Source organism: Musa acuminata, chromosome BXJ2-11 (genome assembly GCF_036884655.1).
Source record: "Musa acuminata AAA Group cultivar baxijiao chromosome BXJ2-11, Cavendish_Baxijiao_AAA, whole genome shotgun sequence".
NCBI classification, from domain to species: domain Eukaryota; kingdom Viridiplantae; phylum Streptophyta; class Magnoliopsida; order Zingiberales; family Musaceae; genus Musa; species Musa acuminata.
Window position 1 is genome coordinate 13513942 of NC_088348.1, and position 20585 is coordinate 13534526.

A 20585-nucleotide genomic window follows, 5' to 3' on the forward strand; every position below is an offset into this window, starting at 1 on the left:
CTGAGTGAAAATATATTTTAAACTCTTGTGATCAGTAAAGATTTCAAATTGTCGACCATACAATAATGTCTCCAAATCTTTAGAGCAAAAATAATTGCTGCCAATTCCAAATCATGGATAATTCAATTCATAACCTTTTAGTTGCCTAGAAGCATAAGCAATCACTCTCCCTTCCTGCATCAAAACACATCCAAGGCCCTTTCTTGAAGCATTAGTATAAACTACAAATCCCTCACTACCACTTGGAATAGTGAGAATAGGAGTACTAGTCAATCTTCTTTTCTCTTAGTATGGACAATACATTTCTCAAGTGTTCCTCATGCTCCCGATTACTCCTTGAATACACCAATATGTCATCAATGAATACAATTACATAGTCATCCAAGAGCGGTTGAAATATCCTATTCATTAGTTCCATAAAAGCTGCAGGGGCATTAGTCAAACCAAAAGGCATCACCAAGAATTCATAGTGATCATAACGAGTTCTAAGAGTTATTTTTGAAATATCCTCCTCCTTGATCTTCAACTAATAGTAACCTGATCTCAGGTCAATCTTAGAGAATACTTGTGCACCCTATAGTTGACCAAACAAATCATCAATTCTGGGTATGGGATACTTGTTTTTTTTATGGTCACCTGATTCAACTGTCTATAATCAATACAAAGCCTCAATGTTCCCTCCATCTTTTTAACTAACACCGGAGCACCCCATGATAAAATATTAAGCCAAATAAAATCTTATTTAATAGTCCTTGCTTTTCTAATTCCACTTACTCAAATGATGTTGTTCTATATAGAGGCTTAGATATTGGGATTGTCCCAAAGACCAAATCAAAAGAAAAGTCACGTTTGAAGGTAATCCGGGCAAGTAATCCTGGGATACATTAGGCAAGGAGATAAATCATGTCCAATACTCTGAAAATAAAAGATCGGCCGATCAAATATGCACAAAATAATCATTTGTTATATACCAATCCATACTGGTATGATAGGAAGATAGCCGATCCATAACAAGTATGATATCAAAACTCCAAATCTCTAGGAGAACTAAATCAGCAAAAAGTTCAAGTTCTCCAATAAAATCAAACAAGAGGGCCAGATTCAAGTTCGTTATCAAAGAATCTCCAATGATCATATTTACATATACCACATAATGCAGTGGTCTAGGTTGAATGCCCAAGTGATAAGCAAAATATTACAAATCAAATCGTAGATAGGACCCATAGTCAAACAAATATTTGTATTCTTTCATAAACATGCATAATACCTTCGATCACTAATTCAGAAGTTTTAGAAACATATTCAGTGATAGCATACACTCTGACATGGGCTGATGATTTAAGAGGCAGTGACTCTTTCTTCTTGTTCAAAGGGCAGTCTTTTATTTTATGATCCAACTTTCTACAAGCAAAATAGACTCCAATCACCCGAAAGCACAAACTTGTTTCATAATTTAACTTGCAATTCACACGTGATTGAGTCTTTTGTAGTGACTTCCCATTTCAAATCCAAATGTCTTGACCCTTTTGTTATTACTTTCTGATTCATTTCCAATCATAGTTTTTTATTGCTAAACTTGTCCTTATCATTCTTGCCACTGATCTTCAAAAATTCTTTTCACTGTTCCCATTAACGATCAGCCTCTACTTCCAATATAAGGGGGCAAAAGAAATCTTTTGATCATCAGAACAATTTTGTACACCAAATATCTTCTCTGTTTGCATCATCCATTTTTCTACCACTAATGAAATTAGGTTCATCATGCTTCTGCTGCGCCACTCTGATTCAAAATCCCCGATTAATCCTTTCATTCCCCTTAATTAATCAAAACCAGATGAAGTAGGAGGACCAAATTACCTCATCGTCCTTGATTCCTAAAATACATCAAAAAAATTTCCACCAATCACTATAGTTCACTAGACCTCAATATATTTTGCATGTCAATATATCAAATATTTCCGTGATCCTCAAATCATGCTCTGATACCACCTTTGTCACGCCCCTCAAAAATATCCATGATATTTAAAATTTTTCAACGCAACACAAATCCATCCAGGATCCAAACACACATTTGAGGACACTGAAAAACATTCTATCAAATTCACATCTATAAAACCTATGCAGTTTATAATCATATATCACATCACTCGATAATTCACATTTATGGCAACCTAAGCCAACTTGTCAAACATGAACAACATTTATAAATCCACAAGCTAAATAAATTATACAATCAGAACTCCAACTATTCACCACAAGTTCATATCATCATACATTAAACTTAACATTCCAGAATCTTAAACATGAGAGGTCCTTTAAACTTATACAAAATCCATAAGTTTAGATTCATCGTCAACATTTCATTAGATGCAGCGTGTGCTTATACAACAAAAACATATATACTAATAAAGATCTGCCCAAAATCTTTTAGCTTTCCACCGCCTTAGCCCAATCTTAACATTTAAGCAAGCGACAAGTTATCCTGAAAAATTTATACAACAACGGGGTGAGCATATAGAGCTCAGCAAGTGACTAACATATCCATGTCAAAAGAGGACAATTTCGAAAGAGATAAAGTTTCGAAATACAAGGCAGAATATAAGAATTCATAGACGTAATATCATTAGGTGCAGAATCACAATTGTCATTTCAATCAAACATATTTGGTTCATAACAGATGGGGCATAGAGTAATTGGAGCATATCAACCACGAATGAAATGTTTCGGAGCATATCAATAACAAATGAAACATTTCAGAGCTTATCAATGGCGTATGAAATGTTCCGGAGCATATCAATGGCATATGGAACATTTCGAAGCATATAAACAATGAATGAAACATTTCGGAGCTTATCAATGGCGTATGAAATGTTCCGGAGCATATCAACGGCATATGGAACATTTCGAAGCATATCAATAATGAATGAAACATTTCGGAGCTTATCAATGGCGTATGAAATTTTCCGAAGCATATCAACGGCATATGGAACATTTCGAAGCATATCAACAATGAATGAAACATTTCGGAGCTTATCAATGGCGTATGAAATGTTCCGGAGCATATCAACGGCATATGGAACATTTCGAAGCATATCGACAATGAATGAAATATTTTGGAGCTTATCAATGGCGTATGAAATGTTCCGGAGCATATCAACGGCATATGGAATATTTCAAAGCATATCAATAACAAATACCAAACAGAAGCTCAAACGTCATCTTTGACGTTGCATTCATATCATTCTTATCCAAAGCATGTATAGAAACACATAACCAAAGCTCTGGATATCATATCAAACATACAGAAGGTGAAGTGGGACCATAACATAATATGGTACATCTATTTCTGAATGACCACCAAACATAAGTCTCCCACGTCTGGGAGGTCTCCCACGTTTGGGAGCTCCATCCACCCACGTCTGAGTGAAGTCATAGGGGGCCGGTAGAGCATCTCAGGCTCTATGCATAACTCCACCATTTCTGGCGAAGGTTCACAATATCCCATAAATACTAGAGTACAAAAGGATAGTATGAACAATGAATAGCACATATCAGAAGCATACGCGGAACAACGAAACGTACATGTGCCTTTACGAGTCAATCTGAAGTAAGCAATAATCTTTCACAATTATATTCAGATTTGAAAGGAAATGAAAGCAAGGGCACATATGGAATCCAAGCAATCACATACAACTCAATTCAGATAAGAAGGTTAGATGAATTCGATATCCAAAGGAAAGAAACTAGAATAGGCACACATCGAAAGCAAATGCGGAACAATGGGTTATACATGTGCCAATATAAGTCAATGTGATATAGCATAAGCGTTACACAATATATTCAGGAATGGTAATAATTTATAGACAAGAGCAAATGAGAATTCAAACATTAATATAAGCCACAATTGAGTGAAGGGAACTGAACAAAATCTATTTCCAAACGAACGAAAACAGAAGATACGAAATCGATCAAAGCTCGATTTCTAGCAGAATTCAAGAGGCACATTGAACAAATGATTCAGATTGTCAATTATGCTCCAATACCCTCAAGAAGGCTATTGTCAAAAGATATATCAATCTATTTTCTATTGAAAAAAGTTTCGTACGAATCATGGTTTCCAACAAGGAGTTACCTTTGATTTGGTAACACAAGGTCAAAAACAAAATCATTGTCTTGCAGAATTCATAGGATCGGATTCAACAGATAATAGGGTAGGCATTTGAATTCCAAATTTTTCAATCTATATGTCAAAAGAAAGCTCTACAAGTCTAGTTTCGAACGAAATCATTTTGGTACAATTCAGAATTTCCAACAGGGACTTATAGGTATTTTAGTATCAAAAGGTTAGAAATATTGATCCCTGTTCTGTAGCATCTATAGGCTCATTTGAAATAGACGTTTGGGTAAGTATTCGGTGTCCAAAATCTACAAAATCAGTGTCAAAAGAAAGATATAAGAGTCTAATTTCAAACAAGCTAGGTGTTGCCTGAATCTACATTTGGTGCTAAAATTTATAGCTGAAACAGTGCATAGGGGTCAGTTTACTGAAAAAATTTCAGATCCTTGGTTTTATGTCCAAAGAGAGAAATATCAGATTCTAAGCATAAATCGTTCAAAATCAATATAGGAACATAGACTAATACTTCTGTAAGATGGGGTTAGAATACTTGTCTTTGAGAATTATAGCCCTAAATGAGAAGATTTGAGCAAGAAACCTTAAAGCCCCAATTTTCTTCTTCTTCTTCTTCTTCTTCTTCTTCTTCTTCTTCTTCTTCTTCTTTCTTTCTATCTCTGATCATCCACGCAGCTGCCTTCTCTGCTTCCTTAAGAACGAAGGCAGAGAGGCTTAAACGGTGGGATTTGTATTTTTATGCATTTTGTAGTTTAGTCCTTGTATTATTATATTTACGATTAGGTCCTCAGGGTTTACATATAGGTCCTCAGATTTTTTTTTGAACAAATCCTCCAAATCTTATGAATAAGTTCTCAGATTCATACTTTTACTTTTTATCAAATTTAAAATAGATACTTATATTACAACTAGGAACTTATACGAAAATTCAGAAATGAGGGATGTTAAAGCGTTGGCCTCTGGCCAGGAAGCGGGGCGATAGTTGTCGCTGGCCGGATAGCAGCAGCGACGGGTGGGCTGGCCGGAAGTAGGGGAAGGCTGTGGCTTGGGAAGTAGGGGAGTGGTTGCGGGCGTTCTTTTTTTTTTTTTTTTTTAAGATAGCTACGGTAATACTATAGCGAGAACGCCAAGGATTGCCACTCTGATACCAATTGATAAGACCCTAAAGTCTTATCGTCACTCTGATACTAATTGATAAGACCCTCAAGTCTTATCATCGCTCTGATACCAAATGATAAGGCACTAAAGTCTTATAGTGGAAGAAAAGGGAGAAAAGGGAATGATAATGATCACTTCAAGGGGATCGACCTCCTTGATCACTTCGAGGGGATCGTCCCTCCTTGATCACTTCAAAGGGATCGGCCTCCTAGGGTTTGTCCATAGAGTAGAATAATATTTCATTGATTGATTGATTGATTCTTTAAAGAAAGAGTTACATCACTATTTATAGCGTTCCACCCAGAGTCCATTAGGACTTAAACTCTAATAATAAATAAATATTAAATAAACCTCTACTTAATTCTAACTGAATCAAACTAACTCAATAAATAACTGAACTAAACAGACTTGATAAACATTATTCAAAAGCTTAGAAAAAGAGTCCTAACAATCAATTGATAAGATCCTAAAGTCTTATCATCGCTCTTATACCAATTGATAAGACCCTAAAGTCTTATCATCGTTTTGATACCAAATGATAAGACACTAAGGTCTTATCGTGGAAGAAAGGGGAGAAAAGGGAATGATAATGATCACTTCGAGGGTATCGACCTCCTTGATCACTTCGAGGGGATCGGCCCTCCTTGATCACTTCGAGGGGATCAGCCTCCTAGGGTTTTTCCACAGAGTGGAATAACATTTTATTGATTGATTCCTTAAAGAAAGGGTTACATCACTAGTTATAGAGTTCCACCCAGAGTCCATTAGGACTTGAACTCTAATAATAAATAAATATTAAATAAAGCTCTACTTGACTCTAACTGAACCAAATAGACTCAATAAACAACTGAACTAAATAGACTCGATAAACATTATTCAAAAGCTTAGAAAAAGGGTCCTAACAATCAATTGATAAGACCCTAAAGTTTTATCGTTGCTCTGATACCAATTGATAAGACCCTAAAGTCTTATCATCGCTCTGATACCAAATGATAAGACACTAAGGTCTTATCATGGAATAAAGGGGAGAAAAAGGAATGACAATGATCGCTTCGAGGGGATCGGCCTCCTTGATCACTTCAAGGGGATCGGCCCTCCTTAATCACTTCGAGGGGATCGACCTCCTAGGGTTTGTCCATAGAGTGGAATAACATTTCACATATTAATTCCTTAAAAAAAGGGTTACATCACTAGTTATAGAGTTCTGTTAGAACCCTTACAGATTCTAAACTTGGGGTTGATCTCTTTAAGGGATCGGCCTCATTGGAACTCTATAGGGGTTCCTCCCTCCAAGTTGCTGCTCAAAGGTTGCATAAAAGATTCATCTATTGCTTAAGAAAAGAGAAGGAATACATGGCTATTTATAGGGCTTCTAAACCCTAACTCGTAATAGGACTCCTACTTAAGACTCTTACTTCTAACCAACTCCTAATAGGACTCCTACTCAAGACTCCTATTCCCTTACAACTCCTAATTCTTCTCTAAGAAAAAACCTCCTAAATGAATGTCCCTCTCAATTAGGACTCTCCTAGCTAGAGTCCTAATAGATCCGCCCTCTTCAAATCAGCCTTGTCCTCAAGGCTGAGATTCCATGAACTCAGGGAATCGGGTCTTCAGCTCCTCATATGGTTCCGATGTGGCGTCTTCAAGTGGTAAATTATTCCAATGCACTAGTACTTCAGTAGAGGGACGTCGGTGAAGCATCACGATCCTACAATCGAGGATGGCTTATGGTTGAGCTTGAATAACTCCATCCTCAGTTGTGTTGGGCAGTTTGATCTGGGGTGACTCGTGTTCTCCCAACTTGGGCTTCAAGCATGACACGTGGAAGATAGGGTGAATTTTGGCATCCTCAGGTAATTTAAGTCTATACGCCATTGCTCCAATATGCTCTGTGATCTAATAGGGCCCAAAAAATCATGGAGATAGCTTCATGGAGGCTCGAGTGTTGATGGAGAGTTGCTTGTATGGTTGTAGGCGAAGATAAACCCAATCTCCTATTGAAAATTCTCTTTCGCTTCGTCGTGTGTCGGCTTGCTACTTCATTCTGGCTTGAGCTATAGAGAGATTATCTTTTAACAGTTGTAGGAGTTTGTCCCTATCAATCAATTCTTGTTCAACCTGCTCTACCTTGGCCGAGCCAATTACATACTTTGGAATCACAAGGGCTGGTCGACCATACAATGCTTCATAAGGGGCACATTTTGTAGATGAATGATATGTAGTATTATACCACCATTCGACCCAGGGAAGCCATTTTGCCCATTCTTTTGGTCGATCACTAGCGAAACACCGAAGGTATGTCTCTAAACACCTGTTTACCACCTCTGTTTGGCCGTCAGTTTGTGGATGATACGTTTTGCTCATCTTGAGTTTGGTGCCTTGTATCTAGAATAACTCGGTCCAAAATTTACTAGTGAAGATCCTATCACGATCACTTACAATGGACCTTGGCATCCCGTGTAGTTTAACAATATTTTCTATGAAAACTTGGGCAATACTAGCAGTAGTGTAGGGACTTCTCACAGCACAAAAATGAGCATATTTCGTAAGTCGATCAACCACCACGAGAATTGTACTTTTACCTTTGGCAGGTGGCAGCCCTTCAATGAAGTCCATGGAGATGTCAGTCCACACCGAGTCCGGTATAGGCAGTGGTTGTAGTTTCCCTGGATTTGCCACAGTTTCACCCTTGTGCTATTGACATACATCACATTGTGCCACATATTCAGCAATAATTTTTTTCATCCCTCTCCAATAAAAATTTTGCTTCACTCTTTTGTAGGTTCTTAGAATTCCAGAGTGCCCTGCTAAAGGTATGGAGTGCATTTCATGCAGGATGATTGTGATACAATGGGAGTCAGGTATAAGGACAATACGACCTTTGTAGCGTAGATCCCTCGAATCCCAAGTGTAGTGGGCTATTGCACTTGGACCCTCCTCCAATTTTTTTATAATGTTGCTGATCTCTGGATCCTTCTTCCATTCTTCCCTAATGTCCATGAGGAGACTAGTGGTAGGAAGGGAGATGACTGAAACCTTAGCTTGCTCAGGTAGCCGTGAGAGTGCATCTACAACAACGTTTTCTTTCCTCTTTTTGTAAATAATTTCATAATCGAATCCAAGATGTTTGGTTACCCATTTTTGTTGCTCAGGGGATGATATCTTTTGCTCCAAAAAATACTTGAGGCTTCTATGGTCGGTTTTAATTTTAAATCGCCGGCCGATCAGGTAGGGTCTCCACCTCATTACTACGTATACAATGGCGAGCATCTCCTTATCATATACTGACATGTTTTGATGGGAGGGAGATAATGCCTTGCTAGTGTATGCGAGTGGTCGACCATCTTGCATGAGAACGGCTCCAATTCCGACTCCAGATGCGTCAGTCTCAATGATGAAGGGTCGGTTGAAATTTGGTAGCGCTAGCATCGGCGTCATTGTCATGGCTACCTTAAGTTTGTCGAAGGTAGCAGAGGTTTTGTCCGACAATTGGAAAGCATCTTTTTTCAATAGAGAAGTGAGTGGTGCACTGATCTTCCCATAGTCCTTAACAAATTTTCGGTAGTAGCCTGTTAGTCCAAGGAACCCGCGTAGTAATTTCACGTTTGTAGGTTTCGGCCAGCCTTGCATTGTCTCAATTTTTGTTGGGTCTACCGCCACTCCTTCTGATATTATGTGCCAAAGGTACTCTACTTTTTGCTGGAGAAAGCTACACTTTGGTTGCTTAACAAAAAGAGTATTCTCCCGAAGGATCGTCAGAACAATCCCTAAATGCTGAAAGTGAGTCTCAAGAGAAGGACTGTAAATGAGAATATCATCGAAAAATACCAGCACAAATTTATGAAGAAAGCTCCGAAAAATATCGTTCATGAGACTTTGAAAGGTTGAAAGAGCATTAGTGAGTCCAAAAGGCATTACCAAGAATTCATAATGACCATCATGTGTGCGGAATGCAGTTTTTTGGAATGTCATCTTCACATACCCGAATTTGGTGGTAATCGGATCGGAGGTCCAACTTCGTGAAGACTCGAGCTCCTTTTAATTCATCAAGAAGTTCATCCACCACTGGTATTGGGTACTTGTCCTTGACGGTGATGCCATTTAAAGCTCGGTAGTCGATGCACATCTGCCAAGTTCCGTCCTTCTTGTGTACAAGTAGCATTGGTGAGGAATAGGGGCTGCAACTTGGCCGAATCACCCCTATTTCAAGCATCTCCTTTACGATCTTTTCAATTTCATCTTTTTAGAGGTGAGGATATCGGTACGGTTGAGTGTTCGCTAGTGGCTTGCCCGGAAGGATTGGAATTCGATGGTCATGTTGTCGAGAAGGAGGAAGACCGCATGGTTCAGCAAAAATATCGGCAAATTCAGTAAGCAATTGGGCAAGATTTTGATCTTCAATTTCTATTTTCTTCCCCTCTAGTTGCTGCTGGAGGTGCATCAAAAAGCCACCATTTACCTTGTGTAAAACTTTCTCCATTCGTTGGGTCGAAATAGTGGTAACGTTGCTTCCGCGCTTCCCGCGTAGGATGATCTATTTGCCCTTACAATAGAATTTCATAATTAATTTAGAAAAGTTCCAAGAGACATCACCTAGTGTAGTTAGCCATTCTATACCAAGCACTGCCTCATAGTCATCAAGTGGTAGGAGGAAGAAATCAGTGATAATTTCTTGGTCTTGCAGTAATAGTTTCACCTGCGGGCATCTTTGGTCGCGATTTAGGATTCTGCCGTCGGCCACCTTTACATTGAACTTGCTGCAACCTTCAATATGCAGTGCCATTCAAGCAGCAACCTTACTATTTAGGAAGTTATTAGTGCTGCCCATGTCGATGAGAACAGTAATCGACTGTTGTTTGAGAAGGCCTCCAACTTTCATCGTTTGCGGGTTTGAGTAGCCGGCTAGTGCGTGTACCGTAATGTCGGTCGGTTGTGGCTCTTCTTCCATATCATCTATTTCATATTCAAGGCTCTCTTCTGGATGTTCAATGACCTCTTCTTCTACTAGTTCAATCATAAGAAGTCTCCCTTTTCTACAGCAATGTTCGTGGCTCCACGGCTTGTCGCAATGCCAACATAACCCCTTCGCAGATCGCTCCCGAAGTTCTTCTCTTGTTAACCTTTTTGGTGCAAGAACTCAGTTGATAGTAGGGGGGGCTGAGGGCTTTAGTATTGTAGGTCGAGGAGTGATCCTAGTCCTCCGGGCTTCATGGTTCAATCGCTCCTCTTGAAGTCGTGCGAAAGAGATGGCTGCCATAAGCGTGTATGGTTGTCGCGCCTTAACTTCTCCCCAGATCTCTGGCTTTAAGCCCTCAATAAAGGTCGCCAATAGCTGTTTTTCAGACCAATCACGAGTTTGATTAGATAACCTTTCAAACCTGGTTTGGTACTCCTGAATGGTGGAGGTTTGTCGGATCTTTGCTAGTTGTCCGTCAATGTTCTCGTAATAAGTTGGTCCGAAGCGGTTCAGCAGTCCTTCTTTGAATTGTCACCATGAAAGGACTCCATATGTGTGTTCAAACCAGTCAAACCACTGTATGACATCCCCTTCAAGATGTATAGCTGTAATTTCCACCATGGATGCATCCGCAGTTTTATGGTACTGAAAATATCGTTCCGCGCGCAAGATCCAACCAATTGGGTCTCCTTCTTCCCATCTAGGGAAGTCCACTCTCATGCGCGAATAGTTGGGGTCGGTCATAGAGCCTCCCCTCTCTTGGAAGTCATCTCTTTGGGCATGATGTGATTGGTTAGAGCTCTCTCCTTGATGTGATTTCTTCTGCTTGGTGGTCAGCCCAAACTGAATTCGGTAAGGAGAGTCCGAATCTTATCCTCCATTCGTGCCTCAAAGGCTTCAAATTTAGCATTGATTGTCTCCTCAGATGCCATAGTATATGACTCCAAATCTGTGATGTTAAGATCTCTCTTTTGTTGACGGGTTAAAGGCATGTATAGGTTGAGAGAAGTGATGGTCGAAAGGGTTGGGGGATTGGTTTGGACAGAGAAAATATAGTATCAAGATCAAACAAACAGTGCTATGCAGCTGAAATTCTACAATGTATCTTTCGTTGTAGAGATGAAAACTTTGTGACGAAAAGTTTATGCAGTAATATAGGAACATTTTTTTTTTTTTTTGGATAGGGATAACTAAATTACAACAGCAGTAAGGTAGGAAACCAGAACCTGTTGCAATTCATGTGGAGATCAAAGGATGATCTGCAGTGGTGGAGATGATGGCGGAATTTGGCGATGATCTTTTAAGCAATTGTGGGAATTGCTTTGGGCGGCTGTGGAGGGCTGATGGATGGCTATGGAAGGGTAGCGAGATGCCAAGAACGCTGCTCTGATACCAAGTGGTAGAACCCTTGCAGATTATAAACTTGGGATTGATCTCTTTAGGGGATCGGCCACCTTGGAACTCTATAGGGGTTCCTCCCTCCAAGTTGCTGCTCAAAGGTTGCATAAAAGATTCATCTATTGCTTAAGAAAAGAGAAGGAATACATGGCTATTTATAGGGCTTCTAAACCCTAACTCCTAATAGGACTCTTACTTAAGACTCTTACTTCTAACCAACTCCTAATAGGACTCCTACTCAAGACTCCTATTCCCTTACAACTCCTAATTCTTCTCTAAGAAAAAACCTCCTACATGAATGTCTCTCTCAATTAGGACTCTCCTAGCTAGAGTCCTAACAAGTTCCACCCAAAGTCCATCAGGACTTGAACTCTAATAATAAATAAATATTAAATAAACCTCTACTTGACTCTAATTGAACCAAACTGACTCAATAAACAACTGAACTAAACAGACTCGATAAACATTATTCAAAAGCTTAGAAAAAGGGTCATAACAATTTCTTCCTCTTCAAATCAGCATTGTCCACAAGGCTGAGCAACATCTATCTCGGGGAGCTTCTCTTTTAGCACTTCAGTCATAGGCTATCTACAACGCATCACAACCCGTTGATCAAGTAAGTATGTTCTCCACTTTTTGATAGTGTAAGCAATAGGTTGGTCTTTCAGTGTAGTAATCATTGCAAGAAACTCTTGGCCTTTGCTATCGCAAGTTCAAATCTGTCCATCAATGATCTTTACTTCAAATATATCATAGCCTTCAATGTGGTGGGCTAGTTGGGCTACAACTTTCCTGTCCATAAAATTATTAGTACTACCTATATCAATCAAAATAGTGATAGGCTTATGTTTCAAAGTTCTTCCAATTTTCATAGTTTGTGAGTTAGTGTAGCCAGCTAATGCATGCACTGTATGTGTGATGGCTTCAATATCTTCATCAGTTTTCACACCTTCATGATCGGAGTCCAACTCTTTTGCTTCCGGTTCCTCTCCAATTGGCTCAATCATCAGAAGTTGCCCTTGTTTACATTGGTACTCCATACTCCACTTTTCATCATAGTACAAATCCTTTGCTGAATTTTTCTTGAGTTCTTCTTGGGTTAGTCCTCAGGTGTCAAGGCTTTAGTTGGGAATAGATGGGGTGGGTGGCTTACTGATCATCTGGTTGTTGTCACTTCTGTTTCCATGATTTTCCCTATTGATTTTTTTCTCATGTAGATGTGCGAATGAGATCGCAGCTATTATAGTACGGGGTTAACGAGCCTTAACTTCACACTGGATCTATGGAATAAGCCCTTCAATAAATGTTTCCAGAAGTTATCGTTCCGACCAATCTCTAGCTTGATTTGACAATATTTCAAACCTACTCTGATATTCCAACACTGTAGATGTTTGACGAATTTTGGCGAGCTGGCCATCAACATTCTCATATTCGGATGAGCCAAATCGAACAAGAAGCCCTCTTTTGAACTTCTCCCACAAATGAACTCCGTAAACAGTTTCATACCAATTGTACCACTGGAGTGCATCTCCATCGAGCTAGATTGAGACTATTTCCACCTTGGATTCTTCTAGAGTTCTGTGAAAATGGAAAAAAATTTCTGCCCTAGAGATCCAACTGGTTAGATCGCCATCTTTCCATCTCGGAAATTCTACCTTCATGTGTAAGTAGTTTGTGTCACAATCTTGGGGCCTTTTACCTATATTTTCAGATCTGTGTAACGTAGAACTTGAGCCCCCATTTTATTGAAATTGGCTGAGGCTCTCCAGTAGGCTCTTTTTGAAATCATTAAGTGTTTCTTGTAGTTAGTTCTCAATTCTGATTTCCAATGATTCCATTTGTGCTTTCACCGAGTTATCAGTGGCCATTGCGTAAGACTACAAATCTGTAATCTCAACTCCTGTTTTTGGTGTCGGTTAAGGGCATCAACATTGTCGATGCGAAGTTGCCGAGGAGGTGGACGCCGAGGGCAGTGCAGCGGTCGCTGCATTGGAGGAAGAGTAGCTGCCCTGTTTCTATTGCTGCGTGGGGTGAGAGCGCCGGGGTTGGAAGGCGACTACGTTGATGTGGCTACAGCTGCTATGACCCAAGGGGCGATCGCCAAGCAATGGGGTTGAGGCTGCGGTGATGGCAACTTGTGGTGATGGCAACCTATGGTTATGGCAAAATATGCTAAGCAAGGGGGAGGCGGCGTTGAAGCGATCAAGGTGGAGAAGAGGAATCAGTGTTGCGTGCGATGCTGGGGTTGAGGTAGGGCAGCGTACTTACTATGGTTGCTGCGTTCACTGTTGGAGGGTGGCTGCTGTAGAACGAGGGGTTGGTCGTTGGCCAGGAGCAGCGGCGGCAGTGGTTGCTAGCCGGGAACTACAGTGATTGGTGGCTGCGGCAAAAAATGCAAAGTTACTCTGTTGTGGTCCCCACGAGGAGGGGAGGTCGAGCAGCTACGGCTGTGACGGTTGTGACCCAAGGGAAGGCAGCGATGGTGGTGCAGCTGGGGGCAGCCCCGCGTGGTGGTTGCAATGGTATGGATGGGAGGGAATGATGCTTGTCTTTGTCGCACTACGGAAGGAGGCACTAGTGATGCCAAGGAATCGCGTGCGGTTGAGGAGACGACGGTGGCTATGACGGTTGTAGTTGCCTTGTTTTGATCACCGCAAAGAGGGATGGTCAAGTGACTGCAGTTGCGACCCAAGGGCAGGCAGTGATGGTGGCGTGGTTGGGGGCAGCGTCGCCAACGGTAGAAGAGATGAGGGGGTATTAGAGCGACGATAAGATCATAGGGTCTTACCAAAGTATTGAAAAATTTGAAGTGTTAGGGTGTTAAAAGTGTTGTAAAAGTAAGAGGAGTCCTCCTCCTCCCTCTCCTTAGTTTTGTAATCATTCAAGAGAGGTGTGAGGCTTGTAGGGGATATCTCCCAAACCCGTAAAAAGGAGAAAGCACTATAAAGAGGTTGTTGTGTTAGGATCAAGAGCGGCACTAAGAGGGGGGGTGAATTAGTGCAGCGGAAAACATTTTGAATTCGAAAGACTTTGTTTTGATTAAAATTGATTCTAACAAAAATAGTTTTGATTCAATCCGTTTCGGAGAGAATTTGAACTTGAAAGCTTTTTGTAAAAGTGAAAGAGAAGATTAAAGAGATTTGTAGTAATGTAAATTGCACAAATGAAATGCATCGGTTTTGTAAAATCTTCATACGATTAAAATTGATCTCACAAGGTGTTTACTTGAAAGCATATGTGAGACATAGGCATAGTAAAAGCACAGTAAGGAGGAGAGGCAGTTTGCTATAAAAGTATATTGCTCAAACTAAATGCAAACCGAGTTTTGGAGTGGTTCGGTCAATGTTACCTACATCCACTTTTGGATTCCTCCTCCGACGAGGTTATCGACGTCCACTAAAGGACTTTATTCAATAAGTGAAGACCAACCACCTCTTACAGCACTTTCTCCTTTCCACGAGTTTAGTAGAGAACCCTTACAAGTTTCACACATCTCTTGAATGATCTCAAAACTTAGAATGGGAGGACGAGAACTCTAGCACTTGTTTATAATACTTTTAAACCCCAACAACTCAAGATTATCTCAATTCTTTCATGCCCTTCCATGTAGAAAAGGGTAGGGTTTTTATAGGCCCCAATGGCTTCAAAAATGGAGCCAAAAAATGTCTAATCCTGAATTTTCGGGGTCCTGCGATACCACCACCTGACACTGGGTGGTACTACCGCTCAGTCTGGGCGGTACCATCGCCTGACAAAGCTCAGAGATCGAGCTTTGGCGATACCACCACCTGATAGGGGCCGTTCCACCGTTGGCAGCAATAACTACTGATAGTACCACCACCCAGACCACTTGGGAGACTAGATCTTCTAGGCGGTGCCACCGTCGGCCATGTTTTCAGGGGTTGATTGGGCTATTTAATCCAGCCCAAATTAGCCTTGTTAAGAGCCTAGTTGGCCCCTAATTAAGTGAGTGGGATTACCTCATAATCTTAACTTAATTTATGCACTAACTATGATAATTAAGACATGATCATAGCTCTTCTTATTCCGGTGCATAAATTGCTCTTCCGGTGAGCTTCCGACGTACTTCCGACAAACATCCAACGAACTCTCGGCAATGCTCCGGCGGACTCCTAGCAAGCTCTTGGACTTTATGACGATCTTCTTAGTAAGTTTCGATGAGCTTCTTTGGCAAGCTCCTGGACTTCTCGGTTGGTTCCGACAGAACTGTTGAATCTCGTATTTTGATGATGAAACCACTTGATATATGTTTATGATTTAATCTGCGTTTTGAGTGACGTAGGATGCTTCGATCAGGATGAGACAATTAAAGCAGGAAATTCATGTTGTGTGGAAGGAACATGTCAGAAGATTGGACGTCGGGCCGGTGGATCGGTCGACGTATCGACAGAAGGCTTCGGGCCGTGGAGTCGGGTATCGGGCCAAAAAGAGCGGGTATTGTGCCAAGGATATCGGAGTTGCAGAGTCAACTGGCCGATTGGGCAATAGGCTGCATAAGAGGACGATGCGCCGAAGAATCGGACGAAGCGTCGAGGGACCAATGACATGCCGGACAACTTGATTAATTGCTTAGGATTAATTGTTTCGATCAAAGTTTTGTTTTAAGTGTGCAGGATTAACTACGATGGAAGAAAGACATGCAGCAGGAGTTGCGCCGGAGTTAAGACAATGATCACGTTGGGAGTTTGAGAGTTCGACGGAAATTCGGACAATCGTCGGAGGTTCTGCGGGAACAAATCCGAGAAGTCCATGAGCTTGCCAAAGAAGCTCATCGGAACTCGCCAAGTGGATCATCGCAAGTCTAGGAGTTTGCCGGAAGTCCGCAGGAGCATCACTGAGGGTTCATCGAATGATCGACGGAAGTTCGCCGGAAGCTCACTGGAAGAAGTGATTGACGCACCGGAGCAAGTTGCAGTAAATGTCTTAGGAAAAATTGTAGTTAGCACAATAATTAAGTTGGAAATGGGAGATGATCCCATTAACTTAATCTTGGGGCAATTGGGCCCCTGAAACACCCAAATTGGGCCGAATGGATCAACTCATTCGGACCCTGATTTCTGGCGGGAGGTGCAACCGCCCAAGCCAGGAGGTAGCACCGCCTAGGCTAAGTCTCCGAGCGAGACTGGGCGGTGCAACCGCCCCAGCCAGGAGGTAGCACCGCCTGGGCTCAGTCTCCGAGCGAGATTGGGCGGTGCAACCTCCCCTGACAAGAGGTGGCACCGCCTGAGCTCGGTCTTCGAGCTCTGCCAAGCTGTCACGGACAAACTTCGAAACAGGGTGTTTGATGTAATGCTTATGTATGTCCGTGTCGTTTGGCATGTTCATGCCTTGTACAGCAGGTAGAGGGGCGGTCGAAGGCTTAATAGTCCCATGTTAGTTGGGTTGATGGCCTCTTTAGGCTTGTAAATAAAGGTTGTGTCATGTGGACACGTTCGAGAGCTTTTCGGTCTGTAATGGACCATTTTACCCTTTGTTGTGCCACTGTTCAGAGCTTGTAAAGTCTGTTTGTATTTTGCATTGTCTATAAAGTGTTTTTCGGACATGTTTGCTTGTGGATCCCGATTGAGGCGTTCTCTTTAACCCGTTCTCTCTTTTGTTGGTCCTAAGGGACAATGGGAGGCTTCGGGGAGGCTGACCTTTGCGGACGGACACGCAAGGGTGCCGCACGACTTAGGCAAAACCAGCTAAGTCCGTGTCAAAGCGGTGCAACCGCCTCAGTCAGGAGGTGCAATCGCCTGAGCTCAGTCTTCGAGCTCTGGTAGGAGGTGCAACCGCCCCTGACAGGAGGTAGCACCACCCAGAGGCTTAGTCTTCGAGCTCTATCAGGAGGTGCAACCGCTTGATCCCGAAATTCCGGGAATTGACATTTTTGAGCTCCAAATTTGAACTGGGTTGGGGCCTATAAATACCCCACCCATTCAGACTGAAAGATCATGAACTTACACAGAAATCTTGATCTTTTTCTGTGATTCTTAGAGCTCAAAATTGTTGTAAAGGCCAAAAGTTCTTCTCCCTATTTTCTTCCAAGTTCTGAGTTGTAAAGAGAGGAGAGAAAATTCTGTAAGGGTTGTCTCCTAAGCCCGTCAAAAGGAGTGAAACTGTAAAAGGGTGGTTGGCCTTTGCCTATTGAAAGAAGGCCTCTAGTTGATGTCGGTGACCTCGTCGGTGGAGGAAGCCAAAAGTGGAGTAGGTCAAGATTGACCGAACCACTCTAAATCTCGGTTTGCATTTACTTTGAGCATATTATCTTTACTGCAAACCTCCTCTAAAGCTTACTGCTTTCTACACATATACGATCGGGTTTCAAGCTTTGCACTTTCCAAATTAGCATTTAGACGTAAATCAGCTTCTTCGTACGAACGTCGTATTTCAGTTTGCGCTTATATTCTGGTTTTCATCATAACTGTAAACTGCCTTCATAGATTGATTTTAACGTCATCTCACTTGATCTTAAGTTAAAGTAATCTTAGAATCGGCTTTCACACCGAAATCATTTTTATCGTTCGAACGCAGTTTTTATCGTTGAAAGATTTCCGCTGCACTAATTCACCCCCCCCCCCCCCCCTCTTAGTGCTCTTGATCCTAACAAGAACTTCCGACAAACGTCCGGACTTCTGACGAACTCTCAAACTCCCAACGTGATCTCAATCTTGATTCCGGCACAACACTTGCTTTATGTTTTACTGCTATCATAGATAATCCTGCACACTTTTCTCAATATATATATTAGATCAAACAAATTACAATTGATTTCTTCATCAAAATATAATATTCAACAATCTCCCCCTTTCGATGATAATCAATTGATGATGGAGTTAACTTTAACTCCCCGTATCTGTATGCCATTCTTAAGAAAAGACACTCTTGAATATAAAGCCTTTGAATTCAAGTATCAAACTGATATGTTAGATTCATTTAAACTTATCAACATACACATCATAATTACTATCATGGTCTAACATTCTCAAAATGATGTCAATGCATGACATCCATTTTCAAGTATGATATTTCAAATATGAAAGATGATAAAGATAGCAATTCATCATTCTATGGCAAGATATCAATTATAAAATAGCAAGTTAAGCTCTAGATATCTTATCATAATGAAGAAAATTTATCAAGCAAACATTTTAAGCATATATGATAAAATACATTGCATACATTTGTCATCAATTTATCACATTTTGATATTATTTCTCTCGCTTTATCATCAACAAAAAGGAGAACGATTCAACAATGCAAGTGTGGTAAAATTGTCGAATCTCGTATTTTGATGATGAAACCAATTGATAATTGCATTTATATTTTAATCTGCATTTTGAGTGACGTAGGATGCTTCGATCAGGATGAGACAATTAAAGCATGAAAAATCATGTTGTGCTGGAGGAACATGTCAGAAGATTGGACGTCGGGCCGGTTGATCGGTCGACGTATCAACAGAAGGCTTCGGGCCATGGACTCGGGCATCGGGCCAAGAAGAGCGGGTATTGTGCCAAGGATATCAGAGTTGCAGAGTCAACTGGCCGATTGGGCAATAGGCCGTAGGAGAGGATGATGCGTCGAATAATCGGACGAAGCGTTGAGGGACCAATGACATGCCGGACAACTTGGTTAATTGCTTAGGATTAATTGTCTCGATCAAAGTTTTGTTTTACATGTGCAGGATTAACTATGATGGAAGTAAGATATGCAGTAGGAGTTGCGCCGGAGTCAAGACCATGATCACGTTGGGAGTTCGAGAGTTCGACGGAAGTCCGGACGGTCGTTAGAGGTTTTGCGGGAACAAATCTGAGAAGTCCAGGAGCTTGCCAAAGAAGCTCGTCGGAACTCATCAAGTGGATCGTCACAAGTCTAGGAGTTTGCCGGAAGTCCGCTGGAGCATCGCCGAAGGTTCGTCGGATGTTCACTGGAAGCTCGCCGGAAGAAGCGATTGATGCACTAGAGCAAGTTGCAGTAAATGTCTTAAGAAATATCGTAGTTAGCATGTAGATTAAGTTAGGAATGGGAGGTGATCCCATTAACTTAATATGGGGGCAATTGGGCCCTTGATAGACCCAAATTGGGCCGAATGGATCAACCCATTCGGACTAGAATTCCTGCCAAGCGGTGGCACCGCTAGGGTCGGCGGTGGCACCGCCCAAGAGATAGTCTCCCAGGAAAGCTGGGCGGTGCAACCGCCCCAGTCAGGCGGTGGCACCGTCTGGGCTCAGTCTCTGAGCGAGACTGGGCGGTGCAACCGCCCCTATCAGGTGGTGGCACAGCCCAGGGGCTCAGTCTCTGAGTGAGACTGAACGATGCAACCGCCCCTGTCAAGCGGTGGCATCGCCCAGAGGCTCAGTCTCCGAGCTGCCAGGCGGTTGTACCACCCAAGTCAGGAGGTAGTACCGCCAGGACCCTAGAAATCCGGGAGGTGACATTTTTGAGCTCCAAATTCAAACCAGTTTGGGGCCTATATATACCCCACCCTTTCCTGCATGAAAGGGCACCGAAAGCTTGATCTTACTCTGTGATTTTAGAGCTCAAAAGTGTTGTAAAGGCTATAAGTTCTCCTCCCTTTTTTCTTCCAAGTTTTGATCTTTCAAGAGAGGAGAGAAAATTCTCTAAGGGTTGTCTCCTAAGCCCGTCAAAAGGAGTGAAACTGTAAAAGGGTAGTTGGCCTTCGCCTATTGAAGGAAGGCCTCTAGTGGATGTCGGTGACCTCATCGGAGGAGGAAGCCAAAAGTGGATATAGGTCAAGATTGACCGAACCACTCTAAATCTGAGTTTGCATTTACTTTGAGCATCTTATCTTTACTACAAACCTCCTCAGTAGCTTCCTGCCTTTTGCTCATTTACGAACGTGTTTTTTAGTTAAGTATTTTCCAAATCGGCATTAAGATGGAAATCAGTTTTATCGTACGAACATCATATTTCAGT